Below are 21,047 nucleotides of genomic sequence, written 5' to 3'. Positions count from 1 at the left end.
GATTCATCATTATCAAAAACTGTGAGCATTCAGTTTTTCTAATTTAGTTTATAGTCTGAAATAATGTAAAAAGTATCAAATCATATACTATTAGAGAGCTATCAACAACATTGTACCATTTAAATCTTTACTTTTAATTACCATTTCAATATGTACTTTTGAAAAAGGTTCTTTGACAGGAATATTCCACATCTGAGCTAACCAAAGTTTATGTTATATCAAATAAGATGTTCTGCTTGGCAAAGTTCTGAAATATTTCTGTCACAATCCTTTTCAAAAGTACAGATTTAAATGGTAAGTTACTGCAGATTTAAATGGTACAATGCTAAACATTCTCAGTCTTATTTCTTCCTCTTTTTCATTTGCGCTGTCTTTCTTCTTTACAGCTGTGGAACTCTCTTTCCCTCTCATATCTTTCAACAAGTGCTGACATTGTTTTGTTACTCATATCTAATTTAGGTAAGATATGTATTGAAGTAGTTACATTGCTAGCAAAGAGCTTATCTGCTAATTTTGGCCTCATTGTATAGAGGTTTGAAGCAATCTAAGATTGTCAGTATCGATAAGAAAATCCGCTGTTATGATTACAAAAGACCCTTTGAATTTAGTTTATAAGTTTCCATTCATATTCCAACAATTATATATATTATATATAGAGGGCCACTAGTCTATTAGTTATTTTGTAACTATTCCGTTCTACCCTCTTTAAATAAAGAGTTCATTATTATTAGTAGTAGTATTATTACCGTTTAAATTCATTTGACTTCCAGCTTCCGAGTTTGTCAGTCAACACTTCCATTCTTGCAACACCCTTTTCTTTTTCTTCTGGCGTCCACTTGACAGCTTGAAGAGCAGATGAAAATTCCCCATGGTCAAGAAGTCCACCGCTGTCATTGACAGGTTCTCTAGCATTGTCTTCAAGTTCCACCCACATCTTGTCAAGAAATTCTCTTTTAAGCATGTTAAAAGTTAGATGCATGCGATCAATTGTCATATCCAAGACTGGATCAAACTTATATAGCTTATATAAATCAAAGAGAATACTAACTCCACCCACTCCTGTTTCTGTCTGAATTTCTTTTCTCTGTGTTACTGTTGTAGCAGCATCAACTCTTTTTCCATTCTGAAGTTGGTAGGCAGCTGTACGTGGTTCACTTCGATTACGGTATCGTTCCCCAAATTTTCCATAATAGTAATGACGTTTACAGGGAATGTATGTTCCATTCAGCAAACAGCGTCTACATCCAATTCTTCCACCTAAAGACATTAATAAAGTAGAGATGGATTACCTTGGGATTTATTTAGATTGTTTTTGGAGCAAAGCAATTCAGGGGCGGATCCAGGATTTTGTTCAAGAGGGGGTGCTGCGCACAAAGTTAATTCAGGGGGGGTGCACCCCTTAGAATCAAAAGGAAAAACCAGTATTGGTTACTTTGAAGTAGGGGTGTTGGGGCCAAAAGTTGAACCGGGGGGGGGGTCGAAGTCCCTTTGTGCATAAAGATGTGTCAAGGATGTTCTTGTCAAAATATGTCATTTAGTTAAACTATATTAAGATATAAAATTGCAATTGAATTTCTCGAATCGAAGAAAACTAAAGGACTTCAAGACTGTCATTAGAATTAATTATTTAAGCAGAATTGATATTGCTTGTTGAATGTCAATTTTCTTCAGTGTGAAAAGAAAGCACATTCCTTTTATGCAATTTCTAATACAAAGAAATATGAAAATTAACATAAATGCATTACACATATATCAGTACAAGTTATGTACTAGTGACACATAAAAATCACATGTAAGTATATGCATGGTCATCTGTGCTTACATGAACCAAAATAACACACCAATCAAAGCATGTTTAGTAGAGTAAAAACCAGCATATGAGAACCTGCTTTTTTAAAGTTAACCTAAACAAGTTGTTTTGTACATGGTTCTTTAGGCTATTTAGCAAATATATAGCAAATTTAGGCTATCAAGGTTATACAAATCTATTTTGATTTCAAATTTTGGCTATAAAAAATATTGACCCTATTTTACTACAAACCCTTTTCCTCATATTATTATTTTAAATTTATTCAAATTCTGCACATCAAATAAACAACATAGTTGAATACTGAAACCATTATATGACAATAGAGTGAACTTCATCAACCTTATCATACATACCTCCTGCATACAGAACAATTTCTTGGTGTCCCTTTAAATCGGCTGTTCCAAGTAAAAGCAGTGCTCGTACCTTGTGCTTTCCTTTTTCAATTGAGAAGTCTGGAAGTTCAACAGCTTCTGGAACATATACATCAATGCCATTTATGTAGAGGGTTGTTATTTCATTAATTAATGGTTTGATAAAAGCATCAATCTTGTGAGGAATCCCTTCTTGTATCAAAACAGTTGGAATAAAACTGTATACACGAAGATTTGAACCATGGAGTCGCAAGCCTTTTCTTGTGCATGCATTACTTATATGAATGGCAGCAATTCCTCTAGATTTTTTGGTAAATGCATTAAAGCCATCCTCATGAAATATGAATGCTTGATTGAGAGGACTACCATTCATAATTCTCACAGTATGTACAAAATCAAAGGTACATTCTTGACATGATAAGTTCACAGGATTGCCAGTTGAAAGTCCATTAGTACCAGCGGCCTGGATGATTTCATCAACAGATACAATGTTTGAACAGTTTGGGCAACATGTTGGCATAAAACTCTCTTTTAATTGATCCCAGAAATATGAAAGCTCGCGGAATCTTGAGCCATGCCATATCTCTTTATAAGGTACTGTAAGATTTTGAACGTTAAACCACTCATTTTTTTCCTCCCAGTGTGCAAGGTGGTTTCTTAGTTTTCTCTCACTAAGAAATATTGACTCAACATTTAGTCCAAGAACAAAATAATCAACACATCTATCTCTTGGTTTTTTACAGTTTGGACAATTATCACCCTCAAGTAAGGTCACATGATCTTTTCCGCAGCATACTTTGAAGTGTTTAGGATCATTGTAGCCCAATTTCTTCAACAACTTTAGCACAGAAGGCCAAGTTTTATAAGGAATGTGTTCATCCTTGGTTAATTCATAGATACTCTTTAATTGTTCAAGTGTTTCTTTCTGAGACCAACCATATTTGACTTTAGAAGCAACTATTCTCAATATACACTTCTCCAGCTCCTTATCAATCCTATCATCATTATCAGTATCTTCCTCACTTTCACTTGAAGAAGCATGTGAAACATGTACAGTTGTTGAGGCATCATCACTAAATGAATCATCATTTAGGTCACTTTCATCATCTGGCAGACTAGCATGTGACAAAGCTGGTGACAACTGGAAAGAGGCATCATCACTAAATGAATCACCACTTAGATTAATTTCATCATCTGATAAACTAGTTTGGTTATTTGTAGCCATAAGCGAATAGTCAGGAGGAGGGTTGTACACGTCATCAATGGGGATATGGTTAACATCCTGGTTGACGTTTTCATCCACAACATTGTTAAAGTTGTAAGGATGGAACTGGAAATGTTTTCGAACAGTTCTTTTATCTCTAATCTTTCCACAGCATACTTTGCAGTTACATGGGATTTTGTTGTCATTGGAACCTAGTTGAGGAATAAAAGATTTTAGCATCAAAACATGGAAGAAGAAATGTTTTTGTACCATCTTTTTAAAATGCCCACAAAACATTTTTTAACCACAGAAGTCATAATTTTGTACACATAAATACAATAAAAGGTAACGCATTGAAAAGATAATTTTACGTGAGCAGTTAAATGGGTTGATATTCTAAACAATCACATATATTGATAATTAGCCTATTATAGAATATTTCTTATTTATCATATATTTATAAAAAAAGTAGATATTGAATTGCTATATTTTTATTTTTATCAATTTCGTTGTGATTACATTGTATTTATTATTGCATGACATTTCTGGAAAACAGTTGTACTAGTAGAGTGCACGCACTAACATGACCCGTGAAACATATTTAGTACTAATTAGTAGTAATCCATACAGAATCCTTTGTTAGCAGCAGTAAGGGGGACACGCGAATCGCCGGCATTGCCAAAAATCGAAAAACACCAGGGGGGGAGGGGGGGTGGGTTTTTTGGAGCAGTGACGAGGCCCTACAGGGGGTCTTGCGCGATCGGGTGGCAGCGCGAAAAGTCCCTTACTGCTGCTATGTTGGGTACCGCAAACGGAGGTAAAAAATATCTTATAAATATACGATGCATGAATGTAAAAAGTTTACCAATGACTTTTGCATAATTTGTCTAAGACCTAAAGTTATCGTACCTAAGCCAGAACCCTTTTGGTGTTGTGGTAAGAAAATGCAAATAGAAGACGACACGTCAGCACAGTGTTACGAGTGTGGTAAGAATATTCGTAATGCCGTACCAAATGCTACCAAAGAGCAGTATTACGCCAATGGAGGTCGTAAGAAAACACTTTATAAGAGAATAAAATACTTCCGAGACTGGATGAGTCATATCCAAGGTTTACATCCGGTATATTTAGACACGCAGAAAATCATAGACCACTTAGAAGAGCCAACCCCGCAAAGTCTACGGAAGACATTGAAAAAATTAAAGCTAGGGAAATATTACAGAGCTATTCCTTATCTTTTGTCTGAAATTACCGGTAAGTCTATTCCTGAGGTTTCTGATATGAGCAGAGCCGAGTGGATGTTTTGTCGGCTGAATAAGGATATTCCTTATTACCCTGACGTAATTTACGAAATATTTTACAAAATAGACCCCAACCACCCCCTATTAGAATGGATTCCGAGAAGATGAAATGTGCAGTCGAAATCCCCCTACGTTCTTTTCAAAGCAGATGTCTACTGAGCGAGTTTTCTTTGGAGCTCTTCTTTTGCCTCCTGGTAGATCTTTTTGCGAGATTCCTCGGAAAGATCTTTCACGATGGTTTTTTTATTGCCCGACTTTAACTCCCCGTATTTCTTTTCCTCCGCGAGGATCAAAGAAAACTCCACGTCGTCGATTTTGCGGTCCCGTAAAGCCTGGGAGACCAAGTCGGCGATGGTGTTAGCCTTTGCTCTTGCTAGGGCTATATGAGTGTCATGCTTGGATATTTTGCTTGACAACTGCTTCATAATGCCCGTAGCAACAGCCGAAATAATACCACAGGCTGCCCCAACGCCGGCCAAAGGAACTCCAACGATTATTCCAGGTCCGGTGAGTGAGGTAGCAACGCCGGTGCCTGTAAGAGCCACGGACATGGAGCCGGAAGTTATCGCTATTTTATGTAGCGTACTCCGGGCTCTGGCGTACTTTTTCCTAACCTCCTCATAGTGTTTTGCCTGCCCTTCCAAGTAAGCCAAGATTAAGTTCGCTTTATTCAGACGAAAGTTTTCAGCGTTTAGTTCGTTAGGACCCTCCTTGGGTAGATCAGGATAAAGTGGAGGTGCTGATGGTATAACATCCATTATATATACTAATGTACGACGCTTTTGGGAATGATATTGAGGAGCAGCCACATCACGACAACCGGGATTATGCCAACTGGAGAGCGTTTAGGAAGACGTTTCCACGCGCAGACGCCAGTAAGTTCGAAAGAAGACCCGACGGGATTTATTATCAAGGCTCCAGGATGTACAGCAATGCAGACTTAGAGCCAAAGGCGGCACCCATTTATAAACCAAAGCCCACGCCACCTAACTTCCCAGAGAATTTATTAATGACTAAGGAAGATTACCCATTTTACGATGCTGAAGGTGGTATGAACGACTTCGATAAGTTGATAACACACCTGAAGATTTCAGTGGGTAAGCAATCGTTTGACGTAGTAGTAAGGAATATCTTTAAAGAGACGATGTTGAAGCATACGTCGGGTAAAGAGGCCAGGGAATGGTTAGCAGGACCCAACATGCGGCATTGGCCGCAGCAGTTAAACTTTGCTATTTGGGCTGCTACCAAAGGTTGCGGCGTTGCCGCGGACATGTTTCATATTCCATTTATGCGGTTTCATGTTGCCTTTACGGTAAGGAGGGTGTTGAAGGAGCTTAACGTAGCACTACCAGGGGATAAGGCGTTTAATGCGATGGATAACCGATATGACGCCGCTGCCCTGGAAAGGTTAATGAATGAGTTTAAGCCGCAGCAAAGAGACTTTCGCTATAAGGAGGGTAAGACGCATGGGTTGGGCATTGTTTATGTTTGGTCGGTTACCGGCGAGCGGCCGGCAGACATGGAGCACCAAGCATACCCAAGTAATGAGTTAGAGTTTGATGACATGGGCGGTGATAAGGGTAATAACACGTTAATTACTAGGATTCAAATGATCTTTCCTAGCACTTGGGATCCGTTTGTATTATTAAAAGGAAAAGGCCTAAGAAACCTAGCTCGAATTAACCGCAGCATAGAGGCATTCGTGTACTGCATCTTAGGAGCGCAGGTAAATACCCGCAGCCCCATTGTTGGATCCCAAGGTGCTTCGCGGGAAACGCAACAGGAATTCCTAACCCTGTTTGAGTCCGCAATAATAGAAAATGACATATCCAAGTCGATGCAGAGATATCAATTAGCGGTGCAGCAATCTAAAGTGCGGCTAGATTATGCCTTGAGTCCTGGTTGTTGGTTAATGCCAAGTAATTTGGTCATCAACACTAATTCCGTTGTGGGTTATAACAACAAACTTCAACGAGCTACTAAGGATATGAAGTTTGGGGTGAATGACGTGAACTCTGACATGACCAAGGGCATTCCTCACTTCGTAGAGGAGCCAAAAAAATCACACGAAACGAAGCTACCCGTAGTTAAGAAACCATCAAAGAAGGTTTTACCTGCGATACCTGAGGAATATGACCACGACTTACTAAAAGCCGGCTTAGCAGCTGCAAGCATTGGTCTGAGCTATTATATATGGCGATGAACAACCCCTACGTAGCTGGAGTAGATTGCGTTTATACGACTTACACAGGCGAAAAAAAATACACCCAGAGCTCTTGGGTTGATGTCACGGGGATGTCTGTGGACCTGAACTACTCAGGAAAGAAGCTGATAATATGCAGTATTTGCATTGGTACGAGCAGCCATGCCAACGTCGGCTTTAGGTTCCTGGATGAGAATGGCATACTGCAGCCTATGCGTGTGAAGACAAACAACAGGGAGCCTGCGCATTTCTCCGTAGAGCCCAACCCCAGCAGTGCCGAGAATCTTTCCGTCTGGACTTTTCATATGGCCGCCGATTGCCATGGGAAGGTAAAGCTGCAGATACGCGTAGATGACACCGGGAGTGTTTGTATAAATAGCATAGAAAATCAGAGAGATACGGTTTATAACCACGCAACCATTAGCACTCTTACGGCGCTTAGTCTTTAGAAGGGAATTTATTCCCTGAAATATATGAACCCACACGCGAAGGAAGATTGGTTTTTTCATTACTTAGGGGAGGAGTACTACCAGGGGGATAAGTGGTACGATACCGGGGTGTGGGTAAAGGTTGGGGGCTTGGGATTAGTTATGTGCACCATTAACGTTAACCTATGGAATAGCTGTAATCTTGGACTTAGAATCGTAGATGAGGCCAACACCACATTATTACCATATAGGAAAAAAATAAACGAGAGGCACCCATCACACTTTACGTTTGAGGGTGTGCTTGCTACCAGGGAAAACCAACAGCCGGTAACTTTTCACATGGTAGTTAATTGTCAATATGCAAAGCTTCAAGTTCGCCCCAGCGATAACTTCCCAGGTAATCCCAATAGTAAAGGCTTTGTCGTATTTAATGCCATAACGCAAAATCGTGGCTTGCCGGATGCTGTTTGGAATCATAAGACCATTAGCACCATGACTGCCATACCCCTACTACCAAATTATCAAGGCGGCGCGAATACTATCTTTACTTATCCCCAGTCGAGAACGCCTCGGGCGCCCGACGACGATAAGCCGCCAGTAATACACAAGGATAAGATCAACCCCTCATCTTCTTCAGGAGTACCACTCCAATAGCGACGACCAAGATCCAAATGTTATTCCCCACGAACTTTAACAGTTCGCCGCCGGCCCTAAGTGCCAAGGAAACAACCGAACCCAGCAGCCCAGGTAAGCCGGCTGCCATCTTTTTTCCCAAGTCCGTCAAACCAGAACCTAGTTTTTTCACGCCCGCGCCTGTAGCCTTAAGCGCGGATATGATCACGCTTACTGCGACGCTAATAGCAACCGAAAATGCCAGCGGCACACCGTACTTTATCAGGGCCCTTTTTATTTTTTCCTTGGTGGTAAGTCCCAACTCTGTTTCCAGGTTGTCCCTTTGCGCCTGCAACTCCGCAATCCTTTCCTCTAAGGTTCCCACCAGCGCCCTAGCTGCCTCCCTTTCCCCATCAGCGCGAGTATGATCGTCGATTATTTCCCGTTGCGTTTGTATTTGCCTTTCCAGGTCCTCTATGGCTTGCTCTCTTTGTCTTAATTGCTCCTCCTTAACGACGATTTCCGTGTTTAACCGCCGCTCTTGCATTACCGAGGCTTCCAGCTCCGCACCCACGCGTCTAAGTTCGGAGTTCCTATCTCCGATGTCCATGACTGCGCGGTCGAAGTTATTTCTAGCAGCATCCCTTTCGCGCAGCAGTAATCCCAGGCGGCGCTTAGTGTCCTCGTCTTCCGCTTCGTTAGTTTCTTGTAATTCCTGTATTGCTCTTATGTATGCCTCATCCTTATTATCCATATCTCGTTTTAGATCTTCGATATATTCCGCCTGCTGCTGCAATTCGGCTATTTTTTCTTCTAATTGCCCTGTAAGTTCATCAAGTCGTTCCCTGTGTTCGTTTATGAGTTCTTGCTGCGTTTTTTCTTCCATGTCGAGGGATTCTAAAGACTGCTGCAGCTGCAGTGCAGCGCTGCTGCCCGACGGCGTACTCGTTAGCTTTTCCTCTACGTCTTCCTTGGTAGCTCGTATTTTTGCGAGCTTTCCTTGATCCTTATCCAGAATTCCGGAGAGGGCATGCATTTGACTGGTAGCCCTAGCAGTCTTAAGACTTCTGAAGAATCCTGAAGCTAACCTTGATGTTTCCTTAGTAGTTAAGCTGGACAGCACGGATAAGTCAGGCCTACCCAGTGCTGTCGTTATTTCCTTCGGTAAGGCATTGTTAAGTGCGTTAGACTTTTTGCTTTGATAAAAGTCGTACCATTTTCCCCTGCCTATGTAACGGACTTGAATTTGACCCTTAGGACCTTTTTGGAATTCTAAAAGGGTTTTACTGGCGTTAGGATACCTCTTACGCACGTCGGTAAGTAGCTTTTGGGGTACCGTTTCACCGATAGCTGCCATTAAAGTTGGAGGGATTCGGGGGTCGGCAAAGAACCTTCCTTTTCTGTCGCGGATGACGTAAACCTTGGCGCCGCTTCTAGCAAGTCTACCCATGATTAGTTCTCTGCCGTATTCATCTTCTTCGAACATCAACTGCGCCTTTTCAGGCATCCACTCGGGTAATAGCTCCCGAAGCCTTTCGAAGTCATCCGGGGGTTCTTCCATGGATTCATCCATTTCCATCTGTACTCTTCGCAGCCACTCGTCGCTAGGAGCTTCAGGAACTAATCCCAAGTCGTCCATTCGCATGTAAGATGGAAGGGATTTGTCGGGGTTTTCCCTTTTGAACCTGTCCGTAAGGCTACGTAAGGCACCGCGGGCTTTTGGACCGTACTTGCGACGTAGCTTTTCAAAGAAGCCCGGCTTATCCGCTTCCGGCAGCAGGGTTTCATATTCTTCGTCATTAATATCAACTTGACCTTCTTCGGTAAGGGGATCAAAATCCGTTCCTTCTACTTCCATTATATATGATAAGCTCAAAGTTAAATCCCAACGTATTACCTAAGCAGGTTGGCGGGCTGAAAGCAGAACGCACCTTTCACCGGGTCACATTCACACCTTCTAGCGCAAAGCCAGGAGAAACCTTGTACGTAGGCGTGCCCCGTCTAACGGATAACCTAGTCTTAGTTCCTGGCACCTTGGCGTTAAGGTTCGACCTAGCGGTGCAGTCAAGCCCCACAGATGAAAGGATTATCGTTAACAACGTGGGTCGCAACATTGTTTCTAAGATGCGCGTAAAGTTTGCCGGGGAGGCCCTGCTGGATCTAAACAGGTACGATCTGTATACCACGTACAAAGACTTATGGTTGACAGCCTTTGACCGCGCGCAAAGGATAGAACAAGGAATTGGTAGTGTCATTCTGCGTAAGGTCCGCACACCTACGAAAACGCAACCTACTGACGGCAGCGGAGAAACCGCAGTGGCAGACGCAAAGCGAATAAAGACAGCCTATGGTAGCAAGTATGTCATACCGTTGGACTTTGAAGTGATTACGAATCACGGTGTGTATTACCCAAGACAGTTATCCGAGTTACAGTTTGAAGTAACTTTAGCAGATGCTAATAACATCATTGGTGGGCTGACCACTGCACTTACCAAAACAACCCCATACTCTATTACCAACTTAGAGCTACAGTACGAAACGGTGTACAGCGAAGAGCTGGCCCGTAGCGCTGGCATGGAATACAGCTCCGGAAAGGCATTCCTTTACGACCACGTAGTGATGTATAAGACATTTAGCTTCTTGGATAAGACGGATGAGGTTATCAACCAAAGCATTAACCTCCCGCGAAGAAGTCTCACGGGGTTAATGCTGGTGTTTGCTAAACCCTACGAGGCCGGTAAGCGCGACTCCGAAGCCTTTCACAACCCTAACATTACTAACGTCGGCGTGAATATTAACGGCGTTCCAAACAAGGTTTACTCCCAGGGAATAAAGCCCGCAGATATTTACAGAGAGGCCGCGCGCAAGTTTGGCGACCAAATTAACCCTGAGGAATTCTTCAATGATAAGTACGCGCTGTGGATCGACATGCGCACAACGAACGACGAAGACCTACATGGTCAGGGTTTACGTTTAGTAAATACGCAGGATGGCATAACATTGGAGATCAAGCGCACCAAGAATACTGACGCGCAGGACGCTGACAAGATAAACTGCTACGTTTTCGTGGTGTCGGACGCGCAACTGAGCGTAGAAATGAACCAACTTAAAAGTGTTGCATATTGATAAAAAAATATCGTTGGTATATAATGCTTCGCGTATTCGAAAACAACGAAACCAAACTGCAATGCATAGTGCAAGGCGATAAACTATACTTCAAAGCAAAGGAAGTGGCGGCTGCGTTGGGTTACGAACGCCCAAAAGATGCAATTAAGGTGCATGTTCGTGAAAAGTATAAGGTAAAGCTTAGCGAACTTAGAGTGGAGGTGAATCGCCTCCCCTCATATTCACAGCCTCATTCCCTGTACGTAACCGAATCTGGGTTGTATCAACTAATATTTAGCTCTAAGATGCCAACGGCAGAGACATTCCAGGATTGGGTCCTCGAGGACGTTCTTCCCGCATTGAGAAAGGCAGGTAAGTATGAAATAGAAAGGCGGTTCGATAGTCCTAACAAGTTAGTCTTCAAAATGGAAAATGAGTTTGACCTGCATAAGAAAGTCGTGGACTACATACGCCGCTTCTACCCACAGATGCTCATAGCGCCCGGCTTAGGGGAATTGCAGGATTCTGACAGCAAACGCATAAAATGCTGGCAGAAGGGTTATCAAAGGGGTCAACCCGACCTCTTAATACTGAACGCGCATTTAAGGTATGAAGGGCTTTGCATCGAATTAAAGACGCCGAAAGGAAATGGCATACTCTCCGCAGACCAACGCAAGATAATTTCGCAGTATGACGCGAATGGTTACCTGACCATGGTTAGCAACGATTATGACGTCATCTGTCGTGCCCTTAGCAACTACGCGGAAGGCATCCGTATTCCCTGTCGGTGGTGCTGCAAACGCTTCAAGACTACGGAGACAAGGGCAACGCATTTAAGAACATTTCATAGATATAATGATCGTCAACCAAATACACTGGCGTGACCTGATTTGCGGTAAAGCATACGAAATAAAAAATTACGTCGTCTTCGAAGACATCGACCGTTTACGGTTAGTCCTCAAAGACTTAGAAGGCAAGGAATATTCCCTTTGGGCGCCGGATTGCGTGCGGTACGTAATTCAGGGCGAGGAATTCACTCACAATTCTTGATGATACTTAACAAACAACAAGAAAAATAAAGTCGTATTTTGAGACTCTTTGCACAAGTCATACTTTACTACCTAGGAATATGAATCGACGTCTTTTGGGACACGAAAAGAGGTCTATGCCTTATTTGTTCTTAGTGCGCAACCCCTTTAAAAGGGGTCCTTATTATTCTTGTTGTTTTGTTAAATGTTGATGATACTTAACAAACAACAAGAAAAATAAGAATGGGATTTGAGACTCTTTGCACAAACCCTATCTTACTATTTTAGTTCCCTTCCTAACTTCTACGGGCTTTCCTTGCCACCTCGTTACTGGCATGCCAAGCATCAAAGCGATCTAAGTACTCTTTAAAGCCACCTTGACCCTCATACAAACACTGCCAAATATGTTGACCGCTCCTTTGACAGCCGCAGCGCTCACAGTTGACCTCCCAGTACTCTCTATCTTCCCACCTTACGCCTTCGACGCAGTCAAACTCCGCAAACGTTTCGTCTATTTCTTTCTTCCTTTGCGTTAACTCTTTCGTGGTGTCAACCGGACAACATCGGGCGGCAACGTCACCGTGCTCCTCACATGCTACGCCCAGCAGATCGTAATTACTAAGGCATCTATGTCGGTGTCAGGCGTCGGTAACGTCCTCGTCGCAGCGCACGCATACGTTCTTTAAACAAACCCTTCTGCTACGATGGTACTCCAACGCCTGCGCGCTGCTAAACTGCTTATCACAGTCTTTGCAAACGGTAACGTTGCTTACTTCCTTACTGCATACCCGTCTTTCGACGTGATATTGCAATCTTTGCTTGCTGCTGAACTCCCTTTCACATTGCTTGCACTTCATTATAACTAAGTGTTATTTAAGCCTTATAAGGGATACTTAATAAAGTCCTGCACGCTTTCTTTTGCCCAACCGGCCATCGTCAAAAGCGCGCCAAACCTTTCCGCACGCTTCAGACCGCACATTTCATCATACAATTCCTGCACGCGCTCTTTTAACCGGTCTATCTCCTCCCTTTGCATTTCTATGGTGTCTCTTTTATCTTTTGCGTCGGCGACAATCCTTCTAACTGCGTCCACTGGGTCCATCGTATATATAATGAACCATATTCCCTGCAATGCTCTGATAGTAGGACCCACCGGCTGCGGAAAGACCCAGTTCGTCGTGGAGCAGCTATTAGGACCCTTTAGATACCGCTTCGACTACATCGTGCTATTATGCCCCACCTACGTGAACAACCGCACCTGGGAAGGCATAGGAGTGAAAGATGACGACTTCTTTGTGGACATACTGGATCCTAACGAGTTATCCAGCCATTTGAAGTTCTGGCACAAACAATTCCCTAAAGATACGCAAACCTTGCTCATACTGGATGACATCGCCTGCGGGGACGACGTAAAAAGACGCACCTCCGAGCTCGTTAAGCTCGCTTTCAGCGGCAGACACGACAATATCAGCGTTTGGTTGCTCTCGCAGCAGCTTACCAGCGTCTCTAAGCCTTTTAGGGAAAACATAGGTTCACTTGTCGTATTTTATACTCCGAGCAAGTCTGATCTGGAAACCATCTTAAGCGACTACGGCGGTGAGATATCCAAGGAACAGTTACACGAATACATGCGGCATTTAAAGACGCACCAACATTCCAAGATGATCTTCTCTTTGAGGTTTCCCTACACGGTTGGAATCTATGATTCCTAATGTATATGGATATTGAGCAGCTCTTAGATGAAGTCCCCGCGCAGTTAGATGAAAGTAACCTCAAGGAACAACTTAACATCCTTGTGTCATCTGGGAAGTGCAAAGAAATGATAGGCAAGGAACTTACCCATGAGCAGGTTAATAAATTGTCGGAAGAGGAAGTCAAGAAGTTCCATAAGAGGTATGAGGCTGCCCTTGCAAGTAAAACCACGGACGCCGTAGCAGACTCCGCTATCCGACTTGCCACCAAATTGCTTGGACTTGCGCTGCCTATAGACGACGTGGAGCAACTGCGGAAGGACATAAGCGAGGACTATGTCATCGCCCAAGAACTTAAGATAACCTGCGGGTGGTTGTCTTTGAAGTGCGGTAAGTTAATGGCAGTCGCCTCTGCGGCTTTGCACGTAGCTCAGCACGTCGACTTGAAAGAACTTGCGGGCACCTTTGGTGCCTCTTGGAAGGACTTCAAGAAGGACAGAGAAGTCGAAAAGGTCTTCCAGGCGGCACTTGCTGAGGTACCTGATCAAGCCGCCTCAAGTACTTAGTCAAGTCGTTGTCAAGTACTTAGTCAAGTCGTTGTCAAGTTACTTGTCAAGTCCTTCAAGTCCTTAGATATAAGATGAGTGGCACCGAAGAACAACCACCCGTAGAAGATACCAAGATTACCAAGGCTAAATCTCCGGGCAGAGTCGCTGCCGGAAAGAAGCTCGCGGAGATGAATAAAAAGAACAAGGCAAAAAAGGAGGAAAAGGTGGAGGAAGAGGAATCCTTTTGGAATCCCGGCTACGTCATTGGCGCGTTAGGAGTCGCTATAGCAGCAGGCAGCCTTTACTTACAATGGCGGGCAACGAAAAAGGTAGAACAACCAAGATATCGCGCACCCGTGCAGGAACCGGCTGTTAGAAAAAGTAAGATCCCTGAAATGGAGTAACCTTCTCGCTTTGTAATATAATGTCAACCAAATTAATTGACGCCGTCCAAGAAGCTGCTATCACAACCTCCATCATCGCCGCTATTGGCTGGGTAGGTAAGAAAGTCCTAAAGGAGGACCTTACTGAGGACCCAAGTAAAAACCTGAGTAACTTTGCTAAGATGACCGCTGCCGTATGCGGGGCTATCATGCTAAGAAATTACCTACAGAAGGAAAAGTACCTGCCTACGGCGTAATATATAATGGCTAGCGTGGTAATAGGTGGAGTCGTCGCAGCTTTAGCATTCACTGGAGCTAATTATGGCCGGTCAATATTTGGATAGATTAGTCAGAGGCGACAAAAGCGGCGCCGCCGAAAGGAAGAGACACGACTTGGCGCTGGAGAAAAATCAGCGAGACGTGGCGGCTTGGAATGAAAAAAGACAAGCTTACAGGGATTGGTTGGACAAGAACTACCAAGACAAAATGCAGGCGGATAAGAACTTCGAAAATACAGACTACGCCTTTAAGCTCTATGCACAGGCACACCCCGCGGCATTAACGGGGTTAAGAAAGCCCCAGTTCAAGAATTACTACCAACCTTCTAAGAAACAAAAAGACAATGAATTGGTCTTTGTAGGAGTCGCAGGGCTGGCCGGAGGCGTGGCTTTGGCGTATCTAATATAATGATCGTCTTTTTGGAAAGCGACAAGAATAACTTTACCACTTATCTGAATCCTCCCATCAAAGCCCATAAGGTTCGGTTGGTTAGTTGCTCTTTGTACAATTCTTGGTATAATTTAATTAATGGCATGGTCAACGTACTTAAGGCGCCCGGCAAATATCAAGGTGAAATGCTGCCCGATGGACATTACACGCCAATCACCCTTGCTAAGGAGCTCGCCAAGCGCGGTTATACTCTCACCACAGGGCTGCCGCACGAAATGACCCTCAAACATAATATGCCAAACTATTCAGTAACTTTTGGAAAGTCTGACCCATTGGGATCTTTATTATGTGCCTCGGGCAAAACAATTACCGACACAGCCATACCCGTGAAATGGAAAGTCGCATCCTCTTACGAAGTCTATTGCGATTTAGTCAATAGTTACAACAATGGAGAAAAGTCTTCTCTTATGTCCAAGTTTCCACCTCAGGGTAATCCATTTGACCTGGTAGAATACGCGCCCATTTCTTTAAGCTATGACTTGTCTAATTTGGTAGAAAGCATAAACATCACCATTAAGGTGGACGGAAAGACGGTGGATTTCAACGGACGCAAGATCAATCTTGTCCTATCCTTCGCTTGAATCAAGCGAAGCGCGATTCTATTCATATAATGGGCCGCGTAGAGGACAAACTCAAAAGGATTTACTATGGGCCTGAAGGCTATTGGAAAGGAGCGTCGGCCATCAAGAAACTCGCGACCGCGGCCAGGGTATCAGATGAAACGGCTAAGAACTGGCTAAGAAAACAAACCATCTGGCAGGTTTATCTTCCCGTGCCCAAGTACATTCCCAGGCCCAGCTTCACCGTAAATACCCCCAATGAAGTTCATCAGGCAGATTTGCTTTTCTTGCCGCACGACAAGGTGAGAAAGAAGACCTATAGATACGCTTTGACCGTAGTCGATATCGCAAGCAGATATAAGGACGCCGAACCCATAACCAGCAAGGATTCTGGGGAAGTCGCAGAAGCCCTAGGTAGGATTTATAAGCGCGTCTTGAAATGGCCTAAGCTGCTGCAAGTGGATGCGGGGACAGAGTTTATGGGCGTGGTTACTAAGACCCTGAAAGACCACGACACTAAGATTAGGAGAGCCGAGGCAGAGTACCACAGGGGTCAGAGCATCGTCGAAAGATTTAATAAGACCTTGGCCGAGCGTCTCTTTGGGTACCAGTATTGGAAAGAGCTGGAAGATCCCTCCAAACGCAACAGGGAATGGACTCAGAGGCTCCCCCAGGTTGTCGCGGCTTTGAACAACGAGGCGGCCAGGGCTACGGGAATAAAACCCAAGGATGCCATAAAAAAGAAACACGTGGAACACAAATCCTACGTCAGAAGTTCGAGGGCGGTCGGACTTAAGGAAAAAAAGCTCCCCCGCAACATAGTGGTCAGATACCTCTATCAGCCGGGGGAACTCGAAGGTGGCAGTAAGAGAGCCACGGATCCTAACTGGTCTTTGGAAACGTATGAGATTTCGAAGTCCGTCACCAAGGAAGGGCAACCTGTGCTGTATTACCTAAATGGCCCAAGTCGTGGTTTTGTCATGGAAGAGCTGCTCATAGTCCCCAAAGACTCAGAGTAGTGCTCCTTCAAAGTAGTGCAGCTCCGCGCGCCCGATTACACTCTAGGCATGTTAGTCTTACATTGCCTCTACAATGCCCGCGTTTATTATTTATGCGATCCACGGAGAACTGCTGATCGTCATTTGGGTCAAACCTCCATAGTAGCGGTATGTTACATTTGGCACACCGTGCCCCTTTCTTATAGACGTCGTCCACGCATAGGTCGAACGTCATATTTTTTTCTTCGTCGTGCCGCTTGTAGCGAAGGAGTTTCTTGGCAATGTTTTCTTTGGCTATGTCTTCTGGCGTCTTATCGTAACGCAGTTGCGGACCCCAGCTTCTTTTCAACTGTTTGGCATACTCCACGCGGCTCACAGCGGTGTAGATAAGGTTGCTCCAACACAGCCGCTGGTCTATGATCCATAAGGTTTCTTTTATGGTAAGCCCTTGCGCGCTGTGGACTGTCATGCAATAGCCTAAACGCCAATCTGGATGGGAGGTTATTTTTTCCACCTTTTCTATGGGCACCCAGGCTTTATCGTGCGTTACTGCGTTCTGCAGTTGGATGTCGGTACCAGGTACCCAGACGTCTCTTTTTTGCATGCGGGTGTCGTGGGGTTTGTAGCAAACAGGTACGAGATGCGTAGGGAAGCGCTCCTGGTGTATTTCGAACAGGTCTTTCTGTATGCGGGCCTGTGCTGCGCGCTTGCTGCTTAGCACCAAATCCTTTGGATGCCACGTGTAAAGGAAGTCCTCATATTTCTTTGCTCGTATGTGCTTACGTAGTATCTTGTTTTGTTCCGCGTCGCTAAGGCCCCTTAATTCCGCCTTTAATTTACGTACTTGGTCTTTGCTGCGGTAGTCGGTGTTGATTTCTTCACATGCACAGTGGTCTACCATTCCTTTTAACCATTCGTGGGGCATTTCTCCGGCTATTGGAGGAGGTTGGCATGGATCCCCAGCAAATATCACCTGGCATTTCCCTTTTAGGAAGTCTACGAACTCCTGCAGTATTTCCAAGGGAACGGTGCAAATTTCGTCCCAAAGTATTACCGGAGGTATGTCGTGTACTGCCTCCGGTATCCACTTTTGGCCATTCCAGCGAAAGAAGCTGTGGTAGGTTTGCGCGTCGTAACCCATCTCCGTTAATTCCCTTTCCAAACGATGCGTAGGAGTTAACACCTTTATCTTTGGAAAGAGTTCTAAGACACGCGTGGTTTTACCACTGCCACCCGTTCCGTAAAGGTAAGAGAAGCGTTGGTAGGAAATGGGGTCCGTAACTAACGGTAATGGCTCTTCTGTGGGGGTAATGGCGCCTTTTGTGTGTCCACCATGATATTCCACACGTTCTCTCCAGGCTTTTATCTCTTCGTCTTTAACGCGCCATTGACCACTTTCCGCTAACTCGTCTTCGGTGTAGAACTCCTGCATCTTTTCTAACACTTCGGGCTTTACGTACAGGGAATCCGTGGCTACACGTGGTATGTCTTCTTTGTCGAACCGTAGCAGCATCGCAAGAAGGTTAATGTGCGCATATGCTAACATGCTGGCGCGTAAATGGTAATATTGCGGTCTGTGATCTTGGTAGTAACACAGTGCATTCCACTTATGTTCTTTTTGACCTTCTACGAAGTAGTTCCACTTTTCCACAGATACCATCGATCCATCGTCATGTGCGCGCTTTACGAGGAAGCTTAACTCTCCTTCGTCCGTTATTAAGCGTCGCTGCATATGTTTTTCGCCTTCTTTTGCGCCCTGAGTGAACTTTCCTATGACAACCCGCGCGGTGGGGTTATGCTCAGGTAACCATTTTGTGAAGGAGGAGTGACACAATATGGCTTCATGCGCTGTGTACGTCATAAGTTTATGCTCTTCAAAGAACTTTAACAACGGCACGGGAATCCATTCCTTCTCCTGTAAATGTTTACCATACCACGCGTAAATTATGGGGTGTAAGCCCTTTGCTAACTTCCATGAGGTTAATCTTACGAACCCCGTAGCTGGAGCGTCATAGCTGCCGTCTAAGGACACGCGAAAGAACTGTGAGTCTGGATGTCCGTAGCGGTCATAATACTCCTTACAATCCCCCAATCCTTTAAAACTTGCGGGGTAACAGTGTTTCATGTCTAAGGAGACGTATTCGTTTTCGTCATACTCCATGTTCCACAAACCTCCATGACCATGCTCTACACAGGCTTTGGCTATGTCGGCGAACTCCTTAGGCGTGGACTTCCATCCGTTCCTCTTCTTTGCGGCTAAGAAGTCCAAACTACGAGAGCTAAGGACCTCGTCTGAGAAGTCTTCCCCTAAGGTTTCACAGGCACTTTGAATGCGTTGATGTTCAATTTCGGGGCGGTAAAGAGTACCATCCTGCGTCATAAACTGACTTCCTTCCGAATCCATCAACCAAACGGAGTTTTCGTGGACTAATTCTATCAACGGAGAAGCTTTATAGACCTTAGTTTCCTTCTTTTTGGGAAACCTAAGTTCTCGCCAAGCGTGTCCATTGTGTTGGTAAATGATTATGGGGGCACCTCTACCTCCGTATTTGTGCGTACCTGGGTAAATGAACCCGTCAGTGATATCTTTTACGTGTATGCGGCGTTCTAAGGCAGTCTCTAACTTCTTGATGTTGTCTATGGTGGCTCCGGCCTTATGTGTGTCTTTTTCCCATTTCCTGATGGCTTCTCTTCTTTTTAAAGTTAACTTACCACCACGGGTGGAGTCCTCAAAGAACTCTCTTACTAACTTCGCAACACAGTTACCTGGATGTCGCATTGGTTTGAGCTTCTTAACGTCGGGCTTCTTAATCTCGTACGCACCGTAAATGACCACAGTAACTGGGTAAGCGACCTCGTAAAACATCATGTCAATGCCTACTAACGCTCCCGGGCGCGTATTTTCACTTAAGACAAACAGGTTTTGCTTACCTGACGCCCGAATAGGATTACGGCCCTTTTCGATTATCCACTCGCCGTCTAAATACTTTATAAACGTCAACTCCAAACGGTAGTTACCTTCGGGCATCATGTCGATAATTTTTTCTGCTCTTTCTTCGTTCATCGTCTCATCTGTATCTCCCTCCATAAATGTTGTGAAGGCAAAGTCGGCGTCCAGGCGATCCAACACCTGAGTTCTTAGCTTACGCACAGTTTTGTTTCGTATGCTCTTGATGGCGTCCATCTATATCTAAGGAATATCTTAACCTCCGTTTGCGGTACCCAACATAGCAGCAGTAAGGGACTTTTCGCGCTGCCACCCGATCGCGCAAGACCCCCTGTAGGGCCTCGTCACTGCTCCAAAAAACCCACCCCCCCCCCCCCTGGTGTTTTTCGATTTGTGATTTTTGGCAATGCCGGCGATTCGCGTGTCCCCCTTACTGCTGCTTTTGTTTCTTATTGTTTGATCATCACTATTTAGTACTAAAAATTGTTAAATATTTGTTTCACAGGTTTAGTGCGAGCACTCTATACTGAGTATTTTTAAGTTGATTGATACTTTTAAGGTCATTCAATTTCACCATTAAAAAATACGCAGTGTCTAAATGCCCGGCAGCCGGTCGCGGTGTAAAATTGACTAAATGCCCGGCAGTCCAAACTTTCACCAAAAAAACGAGAACTTGCTACAGCTAATGGTATCAAACTAGTCTAACTTTATTATGGTATATTAAGCGCTTCCTGTAGTCTGGACTGATTCGAAAAAAGATTGTCTGTATTCGCTCGGCATAGAATACGGATCACTTGGTTCATGTCACTTAGAATATTTTCACCAACACTGCCCGGGTCCAAACTTTCGCAAAAAATACGATAAATTACCTACGTTAATGAAGCCAAACTAGTCTAGATTTATCGAGGAATATTAAGCGCTTCTTGCACTCTACACTGCTTCTAATAAGGATTGTTTGTCTTTGCTCGGCATAGAATAACGAGCACATCAACACTGCCGGTCGCGGTCTCAAATACACTAAATGCCCGGCAGTCCAAACTTTCCGATAAAATGATTAATTATTAAAATGATACTATGTAGCAATATAGGACTTAATGGTTAAATAAAATTGCATTGTGTTATTGCATGT

The sequence above is a fragment of the Actinia tenebrosa genome, unplaced genomic scaffold (assembly GCF_029948245.1).
Source record: "Actinia tenebrosa isolate PJP-AT-01 unplaced genomic scaffold, QUT_ActTen_1.0 PGA_scaffold1__47_contigs__length_23844297, whole genome shotgun sequence".
NCBI lineage: Eukaryota > Metazoa > Cnidaria > Anthozoa > Actiniaria > Actiniidae > Actinia > Actinia tenebrosa.
This window is presented reverse-complemented; position numbering follows the sequence as displayed.